Source organism: Lissotriton helveticus, chromosome 5_1 (genome assembly GCF_964261635.1).
Source record: "Lissotriton helveticus chromosome 5_1, aLisHel1.1, whole genome shotgun sequence".
NCBI classification, from domain to species: Eukaryota; Metazoa; Chordata; class Amphibia; order Caudata; family Salamandridae; genus Lissotriton; species Lissotriton helveticus.
In genome coordinates, this window is record NC_136065.1 from 43,198,078 (window position 1) to 43,220,361 (window position 22,284).

Here is a 22,284-nt window from a genome sequence, read left to right on the forward strand (position 1 = left end):
TCCCGCGTGGGCCTCGTCGATCTGGCACAGTGCGAGCCTTGGTTTCAGGGGCGGCTCGCGCTGGGAAGCAGGGAGCGCGGTGCGAGCTCAGGACGTAGGATGCTCACACCGCGAGGTCAAAGAACACAGTACCTTGGCTTGCTGGTAAGTCTTGGAGCGGACGGCTGTCCGGGGATCTGTCCCGCGTCGCGTTGTCTTCCTGGAGGGTGCGGCGGCCTGCGAGTCTCAGCGCAGGTAACAGGGCACCCGGGATGACGGTGCAGATGCGGGGCAGGAGTCTCCGGAGTCCGGCTCACTCGCACTGAAGGGGGGAAGCTGCAGGCAGGCGGGGCTGAGGGGGGTGCACTCCACGGAGCGCGGGGCACGATTCAGGCACGGCTCCGCAGCGAGTCACTTCCAGCTGCGGGGGCCAGGGGGTCTCAGCGCCCAAGTCACGAGGGGCACAATCTTGGCAGTGCCGGTCTTTGCGGAGCAGCCTGTACCTCGGGGGTCACACAGGCGGCGATGCTTGGACCGGGCAGGTCCTCCCTTTCCGTTGCAAGGGCGGCTCAGCGCGGACAGTCACGGCGCTCGAACCAGCGCGGGGCTGATCCTTACTTTGCGGCTGGCACACGAACAGGCCACAGTCACGGTGGTCGGGGAAGGAGCACAGCTGCACAAATTGTCAGAGAGCGGGGCGGCAGGCACAGCGCTCTCAACTCTCCTTTCCTTGGCGCTGTAGAGACGCACAGCACACGCCAGCAGCAGCTTTTCTTCAGAGGGGTAGCGCTCACTGTTCCTGGAGCGCTGGTCAGGGGGCAAGTTCACAGGCAAGCCCTTGGAGATCTTTCAGCAGAGTTTGGCACAAAGTTCAAATAAGCAAAAGTCTTTGGTAGTCTTTTCTTTCCTCTCCTTTGGCAGCAAGGCACCAGACACAGGCCAGAGTCAGCACTCCTCCTTGTAGTCCTTCCAGGTCCTTCTCTTCGGGCAGAGTTTCTCTTGTAGCACAAACAGGATCTAATTTACAAGGAGCAGGGCTCCTACTTTAATACCCAGTTTCTTTTGTTCTAGCAAGCCAGGGGGGCCTCTGCATAACTGCTCCAGTCTCTGAGTACTTGTTGTGGGTACTTATGACTTCTGCATTCAGTGTGAGGGCAGGCACATCAGCCGCTCCCCAGGGGGGCGGAGCCGGCATTGAGAGGGCAGGAGTGGCCTGAGCACTTTGTTTACAAGCTTCGGTCCTTCCTGGGCCAGGTGCAGGCTGAGTCATCAGTCGCTCCCCAGGAGGGCGGAGCCAGCATTGTGGTGGCAGGGGCACAGCCTGATGCATCATTCAGGGGAAACTCCCACCACCCATTAAGGGGTCCTCCTGCTAATCACTACCTGTCAACTCCCAGCCCTGTCACTCACACACACCAGACAGTCAGATCCACATCCAAGCAGAGGCGGGCTGAAATGGTTAGGCAAGTCAAGTCAAGTCAAGTCATAAAAATTTATATAGCGCACTACATACCCGGAGGGTTTCAAGGCGCTTGGGGAGGGGAGGGGGGCTAGATATCCTTAGGGAGGGGGATTATTTGTCAAATACCCACGTTTTAAGTTGTTTTCTGAACGCTAGGTGATTCTGGGTGAGGCGAAGGTAAGCGGGGAGTGAGTTCCATGTTTTGGCAGCCAGGTATGAGAAGGATCTGCCTCCCATGGTGGTTTTGTTGATGCGAGGGACAGTGGCGAGTGCTTGGCTGGAAGAGCGAAGTTGGCGGGAGGGGGTGTAGAAGGACAGTCGAGAGTTGAGGCAATCTGGTCCGATGTCGTAGAGTGATTTGTGTGCGTGGGTAAGCAGTCGGAAAGTAATCCTCTTATTGACGGGTAGCCAGTGGAGGTCTTTAAGGTGGCCAGAGATGTGTTCATTGCGTGGGATGTCTAGTATGAGCCTGGCTGAGGCGTTTTGGATTCGTTGTAGTTTCTTCTGGAGTTTGGCGGTGGTACCTGCGTAGAGGGTGTTTCCGTAGTCCAGTCGGCTCGTGACCAGGGCATGGGTGACTGTTTTCCTGGTTTCGGTGGGGATCCAGCGAAATGTTTTTCTGAGCATGCGAAGGATGTTGAAGCAGGATGAGGATACGGCGCTGACTTGTTTGTTCATTGAAAGTGAAGAGTCCAGGATGACGCCAAGGTTCCGTGCGTGGTCTGTCGAGGCAAGCAAATGCTAACTTTCTAAAAGTAGCATTTGCAAACACAGGATATTAAAATAAACTTTACTAAAAGAAGTATTTTATTATTCTGAGTCCAGGCATACTAAACACGAATTCCTACCAGGTTCCCTGAGCCTGCTGGGATTATAGAGTGTAATAATTCCAGCAGCCCATCTGGCCTAGAAGGGAACAGGTAGCCTTACAATAGTGAAAAACGAATTTGGTAGTAATTCACTATTAGAACATGCCACACACATCAGGGCATGTTCTACCTTACACTACAATGCACCCTGCCCTCAGGCCTACTATAGGGGTGACTAATATGAAGTTAAGGGAAGGTTCAGGGGCTGGCAAGTGTGTGCACTTGCCCAGCCAGGGTGACAGTACCAGACTGCACGCAGGTTCTGCAATGGCAGACCCTAGACACATTTTAAGGCTGCTTCTGTGGGTGGCGCAACCAGCGCTGCAGGCCCACTAGCAGTATTGGCATTCACAAGCCCTGGCACTCCTAGTGCACCTTACTAGGGACTAACAGTAAATCCAATGAACCAATCATGGACATCAATCACATGTACACTTTACAGTAGGGAGCACTTGCACTGCGGCACGGGTTGGCCGTGGCGCAGTGCCCTGAGTAGCAGACACCATCAAAACATTGGAGGCACAACAGCAAAAAGTGGAAGGGAAACTCACGCCAAGGTGCCAGGTCTAACACGTGTCCCCTCCAGCTGAAATGTGGGGAGAACTACCCTTCCCCAGGGAGTTCCTCATCACTAAGGCGGAAAAATCTGGACAGACCATCAGCGTTGGCGTGATCTGTGCCAGGGCGGTGTTCCACCGTGAAGTCCATACCCTGTAGGGAGATGGACCACCTCAACAGTTTTGGGTTCTCACCCCTCATTTGCATCAACCATCTGAGGGGCCTGTGGTCCGTCTGAACCCGGAAGTGAGACCCAAACAAGTAGGGTCTTAGCTTCTTCAGCGCCCAGACCACAGCAAATGCTTCTCGCTCTATTGCACTCCACCTACTTTCCCGTGGAAGTAACCTCCTACTGATGAAGGCTACGGGTTGGTCCCAGCCCTCCTCAGTCATCTGTGAGAGAACAGCCCCTACACCATGCTCTGAAGCGTCTGTTTGCACTATGAATTCCTTGGAGAAATCAGGAGCCAGGAGCACGGGCGCCGTGCACATGGCAGTCTTCAGGGTGTCAAAAGCCTTCTGACAGGTGTCAGTCCAAATCACATTCCTGGGCTGCTTCTTAGAAGTCAGTTCTGTCAAGGGGGTCACAATAGTGCCATAGCCCTTGACAAACCTCCTGTAATACCCAGTGAGCCCCAGGAAGGCTCTCACTGCAGTCTGGGTCTTGGGGGGTTCCCAAGCCAGGATGGTCTCAATTTTGGGTTGCAAGGGTGCCACCTTGCCACTCCCCACTTGGTGTCCCAAGTACACCACTGAACCCTGCCCAATCTGGCACTTGCTTGCCTTGATTGTGAGGCCTGCCTTGCGCAGCGCCATCAACACTTCCCAGAGGTGCCGCAGGTGTTCTGGCCAGGTGCCACTGAACACTGCGATGTCATCCAGGTAGGCGGCACTGAACTCATCCAGCCCGACCAACACCTGGTTGACCAACCTCTGAAAGGTGGCAGGGGCATTCTTCATCCCAAATGGCATAACCCGGAACTGGAAATGCCCATCTGGTGTGGAGAATGCTGACCTCTCCTTTGCCCCATCGGTCAAGGCGATCTGCCAGTACCCAGACGTTAAATCAAACGTGCTGAGGAACCGGGCAGCCCCTAGCCGATCAATGAGCTCATCAGCTCTGGGGATAGGGTGCGCGTCAGTCTTGGTGACTGAATTGAGTCCTCTGTAGTCCACACAGAACCGGAGTTCAGGTGTGGCTCCCGGCGCAGCAGCCTTTGGGACCAAGACCACGGGGCTGGACCAAGGACTGCTGGAAGACTCAACCACCCTAAGAGCAAGCATCTTGGAGACCTCCTCCTTGATGCAGGCCCGGACCCTGTCAGTTACCCTGTAAGCCTTATGCTTCACAGGTAGGCTGTCTCCTGTGTCCACATCATGGACGCACCAATCTGTGACACTAGGAACCAGGGAGAACAGGTCTGGAAACTGCCCCAGCAACTGGCGGCAGTCTTCCTGTTGCTCAGGGGTCAGGGTGGGTGAGAGGTTAACTCCATCCACTGACCCATCTTTCTCACAGGCCACTAAGAGGTCAGGAAGAGGCTCAGACTCCTCTTCCATTCCATCATCAGTGGCCAACAGCATGCCCACTTCGGACCTTTTCAAGTGGGGCTTGAGGCGGTTGACATGTAAGACCCTTAAAGGATTCCTGGGCGTCTTCATGTCCACCAAGTATGTCACTGAGCTCTTGCGCTCCACAACCTCAAATGGGCCTGTCCACTTATCCTGAAGTGCACAGGGTTCCACTGGGGCCAAGACATACACCTCCTGTCCAGGCTGAAGCTCTACCAGAGTGGCATTCTGGTCGTACCACCGCTTCATCTCCTCCTGGCTTGCTTCCAGATTTGCCTCAGCAAGTTGTCTGAAGCGCCTGGTTTGGTTTCTGAAGGCCAGCATGTAGCTATATACATTCTGGGGAGGTTTCCTGGGAGATTGCTCCCAGCCTTCCTTTACCAAACTCAGTGGTCCTCTCACGGGGTGGCCATACAGCAGCTCAAAGGGGCTGAACCCTAGAGACTTCTGTGGCACCTCGCGGTATGCAAAGAGCAGGCATGGTAAGAGGACGTCCCACTTACGCCTCATTGGACCTTCCAGGCCCATGATCATGCCCTTCAGGGTTCGGTTGAATCTTTCAACCAACCCATTTCCTTGTGGATGGTAAGGTGTGGTGAACTTGTAGGTTACACCACACTCTTGCCAAAGGGACTTCATATACTTGGATATAAAGTTGGTCCCCCTGTCGCTCACCACCTCTAGAGGGAACCCCACTCTGGAGAAAATTCCCATTAGTGCACGCCCCACCACGGGGGCCGTCACTGTCCTCAGAGGGATGGCTTCAGGGTACCGGGTGGCATGATCCACCAAGACCAGGATGAACCTGTTGCCCATGGCTGTCTTGGGGTCCAGAGGCCCAACAATATCAATACCCACTCGTTGGAATGGCGTACTGACCACAGGGAAGGGTTGGAGGGGAGCCTTGTTCTTCCCTCCGCTCTTCCCACTTGCCTGGCAAGTTGGACAGGTCCTACAATGAGCATCTGAGCTCTTGTGCATTTGGGGCCAGTAGAAGTGGGTGACAAGCCTGTCATAGGTCTTGTCCATCCCCAAATGTCCTGCTAAAGGCACATCATGAGCCAGTCCCAGTAGGAAGGCTCTGAACTTCTGGGGTACCACCAGCACACGGGCTGACCCAGGTTCAGCAGCCTTAGGCTCTGAGTACAGGAGGTCATTCTCCCAGTACACATAATGTGTTTTGGCCTGAACACCATTGGCCTGGTCTGCAGCCTGCTGCCGCATACCCATGAGAGAAGGGCATTCTTTCTGCTCCCTGCAGAATTCCTCCCTGGAGGGGCCTCCTTCTTGCTGCCAATGGGTCAGCTCAGGCAGGTCCCCCAGTTCGGCAATCTGTTCCCCAGTAGGCTCCAGGGCATCCCCCTCAAGGTCTGCTTCCTCCTGGACCGTGGGAACTTCAGGGGCCGGTTTCCCGCGCACCCTGCGCCTTCTCCCTAAGGCCGGTTCCTGGGCCTCTCCGTCAGGCCCCAGGATCTCTTGATCACCCCTACTGGCTGCCATTGACCGGGTGGTCACGCACGCCCAGTCAGGTAGACCCACCATCTTCAGGTGAGTCGTCTTCTCCACCTTTTCCCAAGGGGAGTCCTCCAAGTCATTCCCTAGCAAACAGTCAACAGGCATGGTTTTCCTCACACAGACCTGCAGAGTACCAGAGACCCCCCCCCCACTCGAAGGGAACTTGAGCCATCGGACACTGACTCTCTGAATTGTCAGCGTTGACAACCCTACAGTAGGCATGGGGTACAACCTGCTCTTGAGACACCAGGTGATGCCTCACTGCAGTCACACTGGCTCCTGTGTCTCTAAGAGCCTCAGCTTTCTTACCATTGATGGTAACCACCTGCCCATATTTTTTAGTGTTAGAGGGCAGGTAGCTTGTAGGGACCATCTCACTGTCTCCTAGTGAGACTAGGGTCATCTGAACAGGATCTCCACCCCCCGGGACCATCACTTCTTCTCCTAAGTGAACACTGGTCACTTGTCGGGGCGGAGCACCAGTGGGTGCTGGTTTTCCAAACAGGCGACACTTGGGGTCACTGGCTATGTGCCCCAGGTCACCACATTTGTAACAATTGAAGGGCCCCTTTGGAACAGGTCGACCTGTCGGGGCCCCATTCTGCTTAGGGGGTGGGGGAGGCTGAGAACCTTTCTGCTGGTCCCCTTGGGGATTACTTTGGGGGCCTTTTTGGAACCCTTTCTGTTTTCCCTTGTCCCCCCCACTCTTCTGCTGGGGACCCTGCCCACCCTTGGCGGAGTCTCCCACTGGACCCTTGTGGACCCTGGTGCTGAGCCAGCGGTCCGCCTCCTCAGCAAGTTTCCTCGGGTTGGACAACTTGCTATCAATCAGGTGCTGGCGTAACTCAGGAAAACATTGATCAGACAAGTGCTCCCATGCAATTAAATCAAAGAGACCTTGAAAATCATTCACTTTGTTACCCTTCACCCAACCATCCAGTGCTCTGCAAAAAAAAGTCACAAACTCCACATACGTATTCCCAGGCCGCTTATTACACCCCCTAAACTTCTGCCTATACATTTCAGGGGTAAGCCCATACCTGGTCATTAAAGCTTCTTTCATATGGGGATAGGATCTCTGGTCTTCAGTGGGCAAATCTAGCAGGGTGTCCCTTCCTTCGCTAAGGAACCTTCCCCATAACCCCGCTCCCCAATCCTTCTCAGGGACCCGGTGGGAAAGCATGGCTACCTCATATGCCCTAAACCACTGTCCTATGTCATCCCCCTTAAAGAACTCTTTAACTACATCTTTGGGGATGTGCACTCTTGACTCTACCTGCACCGGCGTTGTGCTGCCACCAGAGGGAGGACGATCCAAGGCTTTCTCTTTTAGACTCATCTCCCTCATTTTCATATCAAACTCAAACTGGAGTTTTCTTTCTTCCAGAGCCATTTTTTTGCTTTCAAGCTCCATTTGGCCCTTCAAATTCAATTCTGCCATCTTGATCTCATGATCCCTGGTTGCCTGTCTGTCTGCCAGCTCCTCTGGCGACAGGCCTCTGCCAAAGCTAAGAACGCTGTCTGGTTTTTCCAGACCCACTGGATCCACAGGTGCATTCTGATCCTCAGGTGCCTTCCTAGATTCAATCCAGGCTCTCATGGCCTTGTAGAACTCAGGTTTGTTTCTGCATCCTGCGTGTGGAACCTTGAGTTTCCTGCAAAAATAACTCAACTGCTTCTTTGTGTAGTCATCCAGCTTTGATGCGTCCCATTCTAGCCCCTGCGCACTAGAGGCTATGGACTCTCCTCCATCAATGCTGTTTGTGCCAGGCATGTTTGCAACACTAGGGATCTTCTTCTTTAGCAAAATCAAAAAATCAAAAGTCTGTGGCTAAGTTACTGGACTGTAATCACTATGCAATGGTCAGTAGCTAAGGTAAAACACTGCAAATGTAAATTCGCGAATCCTCACCGCTGCGTCCAATGTAGGAAGGGGGAGTCTCTGGTTGGCGCAGTGCAACGCTGGCGACAAGCAGGGCCTCTCTCTTCCTCGTCAGGGCTGAGGGTTACCTTCAAGACAACCTCTGCTTACCCTCTAGGTAGTGTGGCTTAAGCAGTCTTAGGCTAATCTCTGGGGCATGTAGGGTTAAACATTTGCAATATTACACCATCACAACCAACCCACCACACAATGACACCAAACTGTATTTGTGAAAATATATCTCTTTATATAAATCTCAAGCAGGCTTGTAAATACAGTCTTGGTTACTTTTTGAAAGCAGGTTCCAGTTACTCTTTTATCAATGTCACAGTTCTTTCTCAGCAATAAGCAATCTTTTGGGCCTTCTGCCCAGGTTCCAGCAAGGTTCAGTGTCTTGTAGCGCCTCAATGCGCGTTCCGCTGTCTCCGCTCGTCTCAGAGAGGAGAACGGGCCCGGCCGGCTAAAGCTCACGCTTCCCGCGTGGGCCTCGTCGATCTGGCACAGTGCGAGCCTTGGTTTCAGGGGCGGCTCGCGCTGGGAAGCAGGGAGCGCGGTGCGAGCTCAGGACGTAGGATGCTCACACCGCGAGGTCAAAGAACACAGTACCTTGGCTTGCTGGTAAGTCTTGGAGCGGACGGCTGTCCGGGGATCTGTCCCGCGTCGCGTTGTCTTCCTGGAGGGTGCGGCGGCCTGCGAGTCTCAGCGCAGGTAACAGGGCACCCGGGATGACGGTGCAGATGCGGGGCAGGAGTCTCCGGAGTCCGGCTCACTCGCACTGAAGGGGGGAAGCTGCAGGCAGGCGGGGCTGAGGGGGGTGCACTCCACGGAGCGCGGGGCACGATTCAGGCACGGCTCCGCAGCGAGTCACTTCCAGCTGCGGGGGGCCAGGGGGTCTCAGCGCCCAAGTCACGAGGGGCACAATCTTGGCAGTGCCGGTCTTTGCGGAGCAGCCTGTACCTCGGGGGTCACACAGGCGGCGATGCTTGGACCGGGCAGGTCCTCCCTTTCCGTTGCAAGGGCGGCTCAGCGCGGACAGTCACGGCGCTCGAACCAGCGCGGGGCTGATCCTTACTTTGCGGCTGGCACACGAACAGGCCACAGTCACGGTGGTCGGGGAAGGAGCACAGCTGCACAAATTGTCAGAGAGCGGGGCGGCAGGCACAGCGCTCTCAACTCTCCTTTCCTTGGCGCTGTAGAGACGCACAGCACACGCCAGCAGCAGCTTTTCTTCAGAGGGGTAGCGCTCACTGTTCCTGGAGCGCTGGTCAGGGGGCAAGTTCACAGGCAAGCCCTTGGAGATCTTTCAGCAGAGTTTGGCACAAAGTTCAAATAAGCAAAAGTCTTTGGTAGTCTTTTCTTTCCTCTCCTTTGGCAGCAAGGCACCAGACACAGGCCAGAGTCAGCACTCCTCCTTGTAGTCCTTCCAGGTCCTTCTCTTCGGGCAGAGTTTCTCTTGTAGCACAAACAGGATCTAATTTACAAGGAGCAGGGCTCCTACTTTTATACCCAGTTTCTTTTGTTCTAGCAAGCCAGGGGGGCCTCTGCATAACTGCTCCAGTCTCTGAGTACTTGTTGTGGGTACTTATGACTTCTGCATTCAGTGTGAGGGCAGGCACATCAGCCGCTCCCCAGGGGGGCGGAGCCGGCATTGAGAGGGCAGGAGTGGCCTGAGCACTTTGTTTACAAGCTTCGGTCCTTCCTGGGCCAGGTGCAGGCTGAGTCATCAGTCGCTCCCCAGGAGGGCGGAGCCAGCATTGTGGTGGCAGGGGCACAGCCTGATGCATCATTCAGGGGAAACTCCCACCACCCATTAAGGGGTCCTCCTGCTAATCACTACCTGTCAACTCCCAGCCCTGTCACTCACACACACCAGACAGTCAGATCCACATCCAAGCAGAGGCGGGCTGAAATGGTTAGGCAAGCAAATGCTAACTTTCTAAAAGTAGCATTTGCAAACACAGGATATTAAAATAAACTTTACTAAAAGAAGTATTTTATTATTCTGAGTCCAGGCATACTAAACACGAATTCCTACCAGGTTCCCTGAGCCTGCTGGGATTATAGAGTGTAATAATTCCAGCAGCCCATCTGGCCTAGAAGGGAACAGGTAGCCTTACAATAGTGAAAAACGAATTTGGTAGTAATTCACTATTAGAACATGCCACACACATCAGGGCATGTTCTACCTTACACTACAATGCACCCTGCCCTCAGGCCTACTATAGGGGTGACTAATATGAAGTTAAGGGAAGGTTCAGGGGCTGGCAAGTGTGTGCACTTGCCCAGCCAGGGTGACAGTACCAGACTGCACGCAGGTTCTGCAATGGCAGACCCTAGACACATTTTAAGGCTGCTTCTGTGGGTGGCGCAACCAGCGCTGCAGGCCCACTAGCAGTATTGGCATTCACAAGCCCTGGCACTCCTAGTGCACCTTACTAGGGACTAACAGTAAATCCAATGAACCAATCATGGACATCAATCACATGTACACTTTACAGTAGGGAGCACTTGCACTGCGGCACGGGTTGGCCGTGGCGCAGTGCCCTGAGTAGCAGACACCATCAAAACATTGGAGGCACAACAGCAAAAAGTGGAAGGGAAACTCACGCCAAGGTGCCAGGTCTAACAGCGCTCGTGTATGCGCGCAGCCGCCATCTGTCTTTCCTCTGTCATGGGTCATTAAGTGCATCGCGATCGTGATCACTTTCACTTTCGCTGCCGTGCGGCCGCGTCACTTTCACGGCTGTGCAGCTAATGCTTTTTTACCATGGCGCCTGCTTGACTCACAGCCATGACCATACCCGGTGCCACGCTTTGTGTCAGCATGCCTGTTTCACTCGAGTCACGCATATACCGGGTGCTGTGCTTTTTCTCAGCATTGCGATGCTTGCTTATCTCCATTTTTTGATAATGCTCAAATTTAAATCTGCACAGTGCCCATTTTACAGGTATCTCGCTTTTGTGCGGCCAATGCTTGTTTACCATGGCGCGTGCTTGACTCTCAGCCACGCACATACCCGGTGCCGCTCTTTGTGTCAGCATGCCTGTTTCACTCGCAGTTACGCATATACCGGGTGCTGTGCTTTTTCTCAGCATTGCGATGCTTGCTCATCTCCATTTTTTAATAATGCTCAAATATAAATCTGCGCGGCGCCCATTTTACAGGTACTCTGCTTTAATTTTATTTGCAGCATTTCAAAGCTGCATCTGCTCGCCCTCCAGCCACCAAAAACAGGCTGCCTATTTGACACTCCAAAAGCCTCTTCTAGATCACCTGTACAGCAGCAGGTGATTAGCTGCTGAGCCGGGCTCCAACCTGCACGCCTTGCCTCCTCCCCTGCAGCATCTTATCAGCAACCCACAACACCAGAACGAGTTGTCGGTGGCAGGAACTCCGAAATCCATACTGTAAGTGTTAGATTGACCCCATGCTGTTCGTTTCTTTTTTTATTTCATTTTTTTTATTAGCATTCGCTGAAGGATTATTTTAGTCTGCAGCTCAGGCTGTAGCGCCATATCCTCTGCCGCTGCACTGGTTTTATTTTTTAAAGGTATAGGCTTCATGTGTTAGGAGCAAGGGATGGCACACAAAACCATTACCTTTTTAAAACTGAACAGGAGCGTATTTTGTTTACTTTTTTATTTACTCAGCACCAGCACCTATGGTAGTTTTGACGCAAACTGGTGAGAACTAGAAGGAGCCGGCTGAGAGGATCTCAGAGTACAGGACGAACAGGATTCACCTTTATGACCACAAAACACACCGGCCTCGGCATTTCTCTGCACGCAAAGTTGTCCATGAGAGTGAGGCACAGACCGAAGGCCTTCTGTGCAGTTTCAAGCCTGGGCTAGTCTGAGTCATAAATCCATTGATGTATGTGAGTCACTTCTTTTGTAAACAACCATTGGCATTGCCAATAGGTCTCGCTTTAAGTATTTAGTTATGCAGCACAAAATCCTTGGTGCAACAACATTTTTATATAGTATTTATAAGGCGCACAGCTACCCACAAAGGGTTTCCCGGCGCCGAATTAGTGAAACACAGGGCACAGCTAGAGAGAGAACAAGTCCGAGGGTATTTATTTGTCAAACAACCAGGTCTTTACACTTTTCCTAAAGTTCCTGTAGTTTTCTTCTTTGCGTATTTGGGTGGGCAATGTATTCCAAAGAGTTGGACCCAGATATGAGAAGGATCTCCCGCCCATTCTAGCCCGTTTATACCTGGGTACCGTAAAGGTCGCTGATGTAACAGAATGAAGACTACGATTGGGAAGGTAGGGCTTGGCAAGATCTTGAAGATACTTGGGAGCGGTCCCAGCTTTGATTTTAAACAGGTAGCTCAGGGTTTTAAAGCGAATCCGGTTTTCAACCCTGAGCCAGTGAAGGTCCCTGAGATGTTTAGTAATCCTGGCGTGTCTGGGGATTCTACAAAGCAGTCTGGCTGCAGCATTTTGTACCAGTTGCAAGCGTCTTACTACTGCTTTGTTTGCACCCAAGTACAAGATGTTACCGTAGTCAAGCCGAGAAGTTACTAAGGCATTGACTACGGTCTTCTGGGTGATAGGTGGCAACATCCAGACAATTTTACGTAGCCATCTGAGAATGGTAAAGCATATGCCCGCCACTTTGTTGGCTTGCTGTGTCATGGAGAGGTTGTCATCAATGATGACCCCAAGATTTCTGACCTGAGTAGCTGGGGGCGGAAGCTTGCCCAGTGATGTCGGCCAATGGGGGTCGCTCCAAAGGTCCTTATTATTCCCTAAGAGGAGGACCTCTGTTTTGTCCCCATTTAATTTAAGCTGGTTAGCCGACATCCAGCAAAATATCTCATGAAGGCCCATTCTAAGTGCAGAAGGAGCAGACGTATCAGATTTGGAGAGGGAAAACAAAATCTGAGAGTCGTCTGCATAAGTCATTAAAATAAGACCAAAGTTCTCTGCAAGATTGGCTAAAGGACGAAGATACAAATTAAACATCAGGGGACTCAGGATAGATACCTGTGGTACACCATGGGGAGAGTAGAAAACGTCCGAACAGGCCTCCGCAGAGGTGATCTGGAAGGCTGCATGGCTAAACACTTAGAAGGTACAAGGTTTAGCCATGCAACAGCTGATGTTGTTACACCAAGGATATTGTACTGCAAAACTAAATACTTATAAGGTCCCAAAAGCGAGACCTATTGGCTATACCAATGCTCGTTGTTTTCTGTTAGTGAGTTTTATTTTATTAAACTCCAGGGAGTTTTCAAGTCCCTCTTCAAGTACAGTATGACCTTAACTTTCAGGGGTGACGCGGGTAATCTTGTTGCGTAAGGGGTAGCTCATATTTTGAGTAAAAAAAATTTTTCATGATTTTTTGTATCCACTTTTATAGCCTCTTTTATATTGGTGGGGTTCTCTAAACCCTCTTCCTCTTTTAATTCAGCCACTGACGCCGAAATCAGCACTTTAGCTTGAGCTTGTATTTGGGCTTGGGCTTGTAATATTGTGTTGTCTGGGGGGGGTTCTCCTGAGAAGAATTAATTATCAAATTCTCTGAGGTCATCCCTCCTGGTCTTATAGTCAGATTCATGCAGCTTTTCCTCTGTTCACACCCCTCCTTGCAGTTTAAACAGTCCTTAAAACCATCTTCTTTGAGATCAGCTCCCACATTGAGAAGGGAGCAGCTGTTGGGTGGCCCTCTAAAATCCGTCCTAATCAAGACTTTACTGCGTGCTAACAAGCAGAGCACAGCCTCCATCCAAACACCTCCACTCCTCCTATTCCTGCTCCCAACAGGAGTCTTCCCTCACGCCGAGCCTCGTCTTTCGTTCAAACTGGGTAGGAATTTTAAACTTTGTTTTAACTTTTACTTCTGTTACCGAGTTTACTGATTACCATTTTTCGAGTCTTCAGGACGACTACTCCTGCGTTGCACACCTCATTCTGTCGGAGCTCCCGACCGAGCTGCTTAGCCGGCCGCCATGTTCTCCTGACTCCTCACTGAGCTTATATGAGTAACCCTGGAATATATTACAGAGTGTGCAAAATGAATCTCTGCAAATTGCTTCCTGGTAGCATTAGAAATCGAATTTAAAACTAGATTTTCTTGGCACCTTAAACGGCAAACAAATTCCTCTCCAATTTGGCTTGGGGTGGAGTTAGAGGTGTAAACATCCTTATTGTGGTCATATGCTGTCACTTTAACAGTGATGTTTTGATCAAATTGGTTGATTTAGTTTACTGCCAAGAAGCTTCATGAGAAGTAGTTCCATGTAGAGGGCACTAGATGAGGGTGACAGAAAACATCCAGGACATCCTCCGAGGACGACAGAGATCATCCCTCCGAGGGTGACAGGGAACATCCCTCAGAGGATTACAGAGAGCATCCCTCCAAGGGCAACAGAAAGAATACCTAGGAGGGTGACAGAGAGCATCCCTCGGAGGATGACAGAGAGCATCCCTCGGAGGATGACAGAGAGCGTCCCTCCAAGGGCAACAGAGAGCATCCCTACGAGGGTAACAGAAAGCATCCCTCCAAGGGTGACCGAGAGTATCCCTCTGGGGGTGACGGAGAGCATCCCTCCCAGGGGAACATCAAGAATCACTCGGAGGGTGACAGGGAGCATCCCTCCTAGGGTGATAGTCTCCCTTCCAGGGTGATACAGACCTCCAAGGGTGACAGGGAGCATCCCTCGGAGGGTGACAGAGAGCATCCCTCCCAGGGTGGCAGAAGGCATCCCATTTAGGGTGACAGAGAGCATTCCTCTGAGGGCAACAGAGAGAATCCAACCGAGGGTGACAGGGAGCATCCCTCCGATGGTGACAGGGAGCATCCCTCCGAGGGTGGCAGAGACCATCCTTCAGAGGGTGACAGAGAGTATTCCTTCCAGGGTGACACAGACCTCCAAGGTTGACAGAGAGAATCCCTCGGAGGATGACCAAGAACATTCCTCTGAGGGTGACAGAGAGCATCCCTCCTATGTGGAACAGAGAGAATTCCTCTGAAAGTGACGAAGAGCATCCCTCTCAGGGTGACCAAGAGCGTCCCCCCGAGGGTGACGGAGAGCAACCCCCGAGGGTGACGGAGAGCATCCCCCCGAGGGTGACGGAGAGCATCCCCCCGAGGGTGACGGAGAGCATCCCCCCCCCAGGGTGAGGGAGAGCGTTCCCCCGAGGGTGAGGGAGAGCGTTCCCCCGAGGGTGAGGGAGAGCGTTCCCCCGAGGGTGAGGGAGAGCGTTCCCCCGAGGGTGAGGGAGAGCGTTCCCCCGAGGGTGACGGAGAGCGTTCCCCCGAGAGCGTTCCCCGAGGGTGACGGAGAGCGTTCCCCCGAGGGTGACGGAGAGCGTTCCCCCGAGGGTGACGGAGAGCGTTCCCCCGAGGGTGACGGAGAGCGTTCCCCCGAGGGTGACGGAGAGCGTTCCCCCAAGGGTGACGGAGAGCGTTCCCCGAGGGTGCTCCCCCGAGGGTGACGGAGAGCGTTCCCCCGAGGGTGACGGAGAGCGTTCCCCCGAGGGTGACGGAGAGCGTTCCCCCGAGGGTGACGGAGAGCATTCCCCCGAGGGTGACGGAGAGCATTCCCCCGAGGGTGACGGAGAGCATTCCCCCGAGGGTGACGGAGAGCATTCCCCCGAGGGTGACTGAGAGCATTCCCCCGAGGGTGACGGAGAGCATTTCCCCGAGGGTGACGGAGAGCATTCCCCCGAGGGTGATGGAGAGCATTCCCTCTGAGGGTGACAGATAGCATCCCTCCCAGGGTGGCAGAAGGCATCCCTCCCAGGGTGGCAGAAGGCATCCCTTTTAGGGTGACAGAAGGCATCCCTTTTAGGGTGACAGAAGGCATCCCTTTTAGGGTGACAGAAGGCATCCCTTTTAGGGTGACAGAAGGCATCCCTCTGAGGATGGCAGAGAGCATCCCTCTGAGGGTGGCAGAGAGCATCCCTCTGAGGGTGGCAGAGAGCATCCCTCTGAGGGTGGCAGAGAGCATCCCCCCGAGGGTGACGGAGAGCATCCCCCCGAGGGTGACGGAGAACATCCCCCCCAGGGTGACGGAGAGCATCCCCCCCAGGGTGGCAGAGAGCGTCCCTCTGAGGGTGGCAGAGAGCGTCCCTCTGAGGGTGGCAGAGAGCATCCCTCTGAGGGTGGCAGAGAGCATCTCTCTGAGGGCAAAAGAGAGCATCCCTCCCAGGGTGACAGAGAGCATCCCTCTGAGGGTGGCAGAGAGCATCCCTCTGAGGGTGGCAGAGAGCATCCCTCTGAGGGTGGCAGAGAGCATCCCTCTGAGGGTGGCAGAGAGCATCCCTCTGAGGGTGGCAGAGAGCATCCCTCTGAGGGTGACTGAGAGCATCCCTCTGAGGGTGACTGAGAGCATCCCTCTGAGGGTGGCGGAGAGCATCCCTCTGAGGGTGGCAGAGAGCATCCCTCTGAGGGTGGCGGAGAGCATCCCTCTGAGGGTGGCGGAGAGCATCCCTCTGAGGGTGACGGAGAGCATCCCTCTGAGGGTGACGGAGAGCATCCCTCTGAGGGTGACGGAGAGCATCCCTCTGAGGGTGACGGAGAGCATCCCTCTGAGGGTGACGGAGAGCATCCCTCTCTGGTTCCACAGTCTGTTCTGGAACAGTGTAAGTTGAAGTAGTTTATAATGACCATGACCTGTCAATGTTGGTACAAACATGTAGTTTACCAGTCAATCTAAACACATGCTCAAATGCAATTTCTGCTTCTAAGAAAATGATAGATAGTAAACATATGTTTCCCGGGTGACGAGTATGGGAATCAAGCCCACCATCACCAATGAAGATAAGGTTTGGCCCATAGTTTTGTGTCAGTGTTGAGAAATGAAATGGCACCCGTAAGACCCACAGTCCAAGGGAGGCTCATCCTTCTCACAAGAGAGGACCACTCTTGCCTCCTGCTGGAATGATGGACCCTGATCCGTTGATATGACCTCGCAACTCCTTTAGGGATGCTCTCCCATGACCTTATGGATTACCCCCTCTTGTAATTACAGGAAGATGACTCCTGACATGTTTATGAACCTCTTGTGTCTGTCGTGGACGATGGCCCATGGCCTGTTGATGAACCTCAAAGGGTCCTAAGCGTTTGGTTTATCTGACAATAGTGGTCCCCTGCTTGCACCACCCACTAAGGCAGTCACTCTACTGGCTTATAATTTCAATAGACCAGGCTTCTCCCACGATTAGCTTGTGAGCTACCGGCGTCTCCCCAGCTACCTGCAAGTAGCTCTCGTGTGTAGCCAGCCTACTAAATTAGACGTTTTTGCTTGGCTGAATTAATAAATTTACTAAAATTCTGAAGTGTGTATTTGAGATGAACATGTATTTGGTTTCAGAACTCATGAACCAATGTTTAGAAGGAAAATGGATTACCAAGATATATTTAAAGCTGTTATTTGATTGATTAAACCTGCAGCTTTAGAGTGACGTATTATTAATATTATTACCTTGAGCCGGGGGCATTGCACCTATGGCTGTCATGTATTACTCATGCAGCTGAGGAGTGATGTATTATTAATACTATTACCCTGGGCCGGGGGCATTGCACCTATGGCTACCATGTATTACTCATGCAGCTGAGGAGTGACGTATTATTAATACTATTACCCTGGGCCGGGGGCATTGCACCTATGGCTGTCATGTATTACTCATGCAGCTTTGGAGAGACGTATTATTAATATTATTAACATGGGCTGGGGGCATTGCACCTATGGCTGTCATGTATTACTCATGCAGCTTTGGAGAGACGTATTATTAATATTATTAACATGGGCTGGGGGCATTGCAACTACGGCCGTCCTGTATTACTCATGCAGCTTTGGAGAGACGTATTATTAATATTATTACCATGGGTCGGGGGCATTGCACCTACGGGCGTCATGTATTACTCGTGCAGCTTTGGAGAGACGTATTATTAATATTATTACCATGGGTCGGGGGCATTGCACCTACGGGCGTCATGTATTACTCGTGCAGCTTTGGAGAGACGTATTATTAATATTATTACCATGGGTCGGGGGCATTGCACCTACGGCCGTCCTGTATTACTCGTGCAGCTTTGGAGAGACGTATTAATAATATTATTACCATGGGTCGGGGGCATTGCAACTACGGCAGTCATGTATTACTCATGCAGCTTTGGAGAGACGTATTATTAATATTATTACCCTGAGCCGGGGCATTGCACTTATGGCTGTCATGTATTACTCAAGCAGCTTTGGAGGGACGTATTATTAATATTGTTACCATGGCCGGGGTCATTGCACCTATGGCTGTCATGTATTACTCGTGCAGCTTTGGAGAGACGTATAATTAATATTACCATGGGTCGGGGGCATTGCAACTACGACCATCATGTATTACTCATGCAGCCTCTGAGAGACATATTATTAATATTATTACCATGGCCGGGGGCATTGCACCTATGGCTGTCATGTATTACTCATGCAGCCTCTGGGAGACATATTATTAATATTATTACCATGGGCCGGGGGCATTGCACCTATGGCCGTCATGTATTACTCATGCAGCTTTGGAGAGACGTATTATTAATATTATTACCCTGAGCCGGGGGCATTGCACCTGTGGCTGTCATGTATTACTCATGCAGCTTTGGAGAGACGTATTATTAATATTATTACCATGGGCTGAGGGCATTGCACCTATGGCCGTCATGTATTACTCATGCAGCTTTGGAGAGACGTATTATTAATATTATTACCATGGGTTGGGGGCATTGCACCTATGGCCGTCATGTATTACTCATGCAGCTTTGGAGAGACGTATTATTAATATTATTACCATGGGCAGTGGGCATGGCACCTATGGACGTCCTGTATTAGTCATACAGCTTTGGAGAGACGTATTAATAATATTATTACTATTGCACATGTTACCATCATTCAGAGGTATTTTAAATTGCTGTAAATCGTGCACGGAACGACGACTCCTGTAATCTTGTCTGACGTGGTCACTATTGCAACACAAATGATTGCAGCTCGGGTGCTTTTCTTCGATCATAAGTGGCTCTTATTGCAGAAAAAGTTGGAGACCCCAGCAGTAGGCAATACACAGATGTGGGAGCAGTACCCTCAAAGACGGTAGAATTTTAGGCACAAACCGGAGCCAGGAACCTATTTTACATTTCTCTCAGTATTTTATTACAATTTATAATGCTTCCAGTGAGGGTCTTTAGGAGTCATAAACATGCCCCACCCGCTTCCCCAGCAGTCCGCCTGCACTGCCAAAAGAACCAGTATTTAGGTGGCCTTTCCTGAGATAACAGTTTAATTTTTCTTTTAGTTTTACTGAGCGCGAACTCTACCCAAAGGTATCAGAGCGCTTTACATGAGCACTGGTTACGTTAGATGAGCACATCCATTTTGTTAGGCATGGAGAGATGAACTGATTTGGCCAGAATCACAGGATGTTGAGCATCTCTGCCGAGACTCAAATCCGGTTCCCCAGCTTCGAGGTTGACCGCTCTAGCCGTTAGGCCACAGCCGGTCCCCTAATTATATTACACACCGGAATTGTGAAGCTGCCACTATTGTTTAAGATGTGGAAGCTGGATCTGGTTCCAAGGTTGTGCAAGTGCCATCTAATATAAAAGCTATTAGCTAATAGGTGCCGTTGTTGGTTATTCATTTTGGATAGCACCCAGAAGGTCAAGCTGCAGGGTGCTGAAGAGGAACCCCCCCATCATGTCACTTGACTCTGAGGAGAATGACACACTCCACTGACGGAAACTCACCAGCACAAACATGCACACAAAAGGGTTCTTAAATGATGAAGTCTACATTTTACTAATCAGAAAATGTATATTTTTGTGCCTCCCTCATCTGGCTTCCACCTGCGATTTTATTTTTCTCTCCTCTTTTGTTTATCTCTCTACACCCTTTAATTTCGTGGCCCGATTTCATGATTTTTTTTACCATATCTGAACATTTTCTCAAGTATCTGATGTTTGTTTACCAGGTTAATTTTCGGTCTTGTAAAACATCTTGACAAAATATTAATCCTGCAAAATAGTTTATTGCCATAACCGATACTTACTCGCAGCGCTTCTCACCCTCGTCTTTGCTACTCCCTGGACTGGGCATGATGAGGCGGAAACAGTAGAGCGACTGAAGGGAAGGCAGCAAGGGATAGAAAATGACCCATCAGTGCATGGCTTCATAATAAAGCCATGCTGTGATTGGCCATGTTCTTCTGTAAAGCAAAACCTGCTGCCTCCAAGACTAGGCCTACTCTTCACCTTTTGAGCCAATCCAGAAGCTGCTTCACAGCATAAGAGCAGCGTCGGGATTGGCTGGAGCAGGCAAAGTCAGCGCTCCTTAGGAGACTGGGGAGGCTGCAGATGTGATCCCTGGCTCACTAACGTTGTGTAGGTAGGAGAGGTCTTATGTGCACATGTCGGGTTGGTCATAGGAAGACACCCATTCACCCTGACATGCGCACTTACACGTCTTTAGACCCAGACACTCTTCCAGTGCTGTCCATAATAATGCTCCGCCCACTCATAAATTGAATGTCTGCTGCTTGCAATGTGCAGCCAGCCCACGGCTGTAATATAAGCATGGCCGCCGGTAATATAAACTTTCTAAATGCATCTTAGGGTCCAGGGGGGCAACACCCCCATAGAGAAACTGCAGAGGGTGGAATTAAATCTAGTACATCAGGGCGTTGGGATTGGCTGGAGCAGGCAAAGTCAGCGCTCCTTAGGAGACTGGGGAGGCTGCAGATGTGATCCCTGGCTCACTAACGTTGTGTAGGTAGGAGAGGTCTTATGTGCACATGTCGGGTTGGTCATAGGAAGACACCCATTCACCCTGACATGCGCACTTACACGTCTTTAGACCCAGACACTCTTCCAGTGCTGTCCATAATAATGCTCCGCCCACTCATAAATTGAATGTCTGCTGCTTGCAATGTGCAGCCAGCCCACGGCTGTAATATAAGCATGGCCGCCGGTAATATAAACTTTCTAAATGCATCTTAGGGTCCAGGGGGGCAACACCCCCATAGAGAAACTGCAGAGGGTGGAATTAAATCTAGTACATCAGGGCAAGAATTTTGTGATTGTTGCCCCCGTATGTCATGGTTTTCCTCCCATATGCCAAGAAGCATCTCCAATGAGCTAGTGCCAGTATTTTGCCACAGTTACCCCCACGCCAAAAATGACCTCAAGTGTGACCGTAGCAGTGGTTTCACAGGTGCCTGTCCATGCCAACAATTGCCTCCAGGGTGCCAGTAGCAGTGGTTTTCACAGGTGCCTGTCCATGCCAACAATTGCCTCCAGTGTGCCAGTAGCAGTGGTTTTCACAGGTGCCTGTCCATGCCAACAATTGCCTCCAGTGTGCCAGTAGCAGTGGTTTTCACAGGTGCCCGTCCATGCCAACAATTGCCTCCAGTGTGCCAGTAGCAGTGGTTTTCACAGGTGCCTATCCATGCCAACAATTGCCTCCAGTGTGCCAGTAGCAGTAGTTTTCACAGGTCCCTGTCCATGCCAACAATTGCCTCCAGTGTGCCAGTAGCAGTGGTTTTCACACGTGCCTATCTATGCCAACAATTGCCTCCAGTGTGCCAGTAGCAGTGGTTTTCACAGGTCCCTATCCATGCCAACAATTGCCTCCAGTGTGCCAGTAGCAGTGGTTTTCACAGGTGCCTATCCATGCCAACAATTGCCTCCAGTGTGCCAGTAGCAATAGTCTTCACAGGTGCCTGTCCATGCCAACAATTGCCTCCAGTATTCCAGCAGTAGACGTTTTCTATGAGTCCCTCTATAAGCTTCGAATTTCCTTCAGTATGTTAGGGCCAATGGCAGACTAGCAAGCATTACATCATATCACTCACATTTACTCAACCACACTCATTCATTCTCATTCAGTCTACCTCACTCTCACTCATTCTTACTCTGACACCATCATACTTACTCATACTCTCTTGCTCTAACTCTGTCATTCTCACACACTCTATCACTCATTCTCTCTCCTTCATTCACACTGACTCTAGGTCTTACTCACTCATACTTTATCACTCGTGCACTCACTCTTATTGTCACTCATTCTGACTCCCTCGTGCTCACTGCCACTTATTCTCACTCACTCCCTTTTAGTGGCTCTCACACACTACCCGTCACTGACACTCACTTTTACTTACACACACTCATGCTCACACTTACCAACAGACTCACAAACACTCAACCACACTCTGATCCCCATGCACGTACCCTACATACATGTAAAAGCATTTGTTTACTTACGACATCTGCCACAGAAGTTGTCATTCTAGATCCTTGTGCCCCATTTTTTATTACACTAACAGTTAATAATAATAATAACCTATTATTCACTATTAGTTTAATATAAAACTGTCTGAAAACAAAGGTGGAGCACGCCTCTCATAAGGGCG

At 51.3% G+C, this 22,284-nt stretch overlaps 1 protein-coding gene across 1 annotated transcript in view; it reads left to right on the forward strand.

The window, feature by feature from the left end:
- The window catches only part of LOC144752373 (E3 ubiquitin-protein ligase TRIM15-like), a 292,972-nt gene that overhangs the window by 80,726 nt on the left and 189,962 nt on the right, over positions 1-22,284 (forward strand). The gene's annotated exons all lie outside the window — the stretch shown is intronic.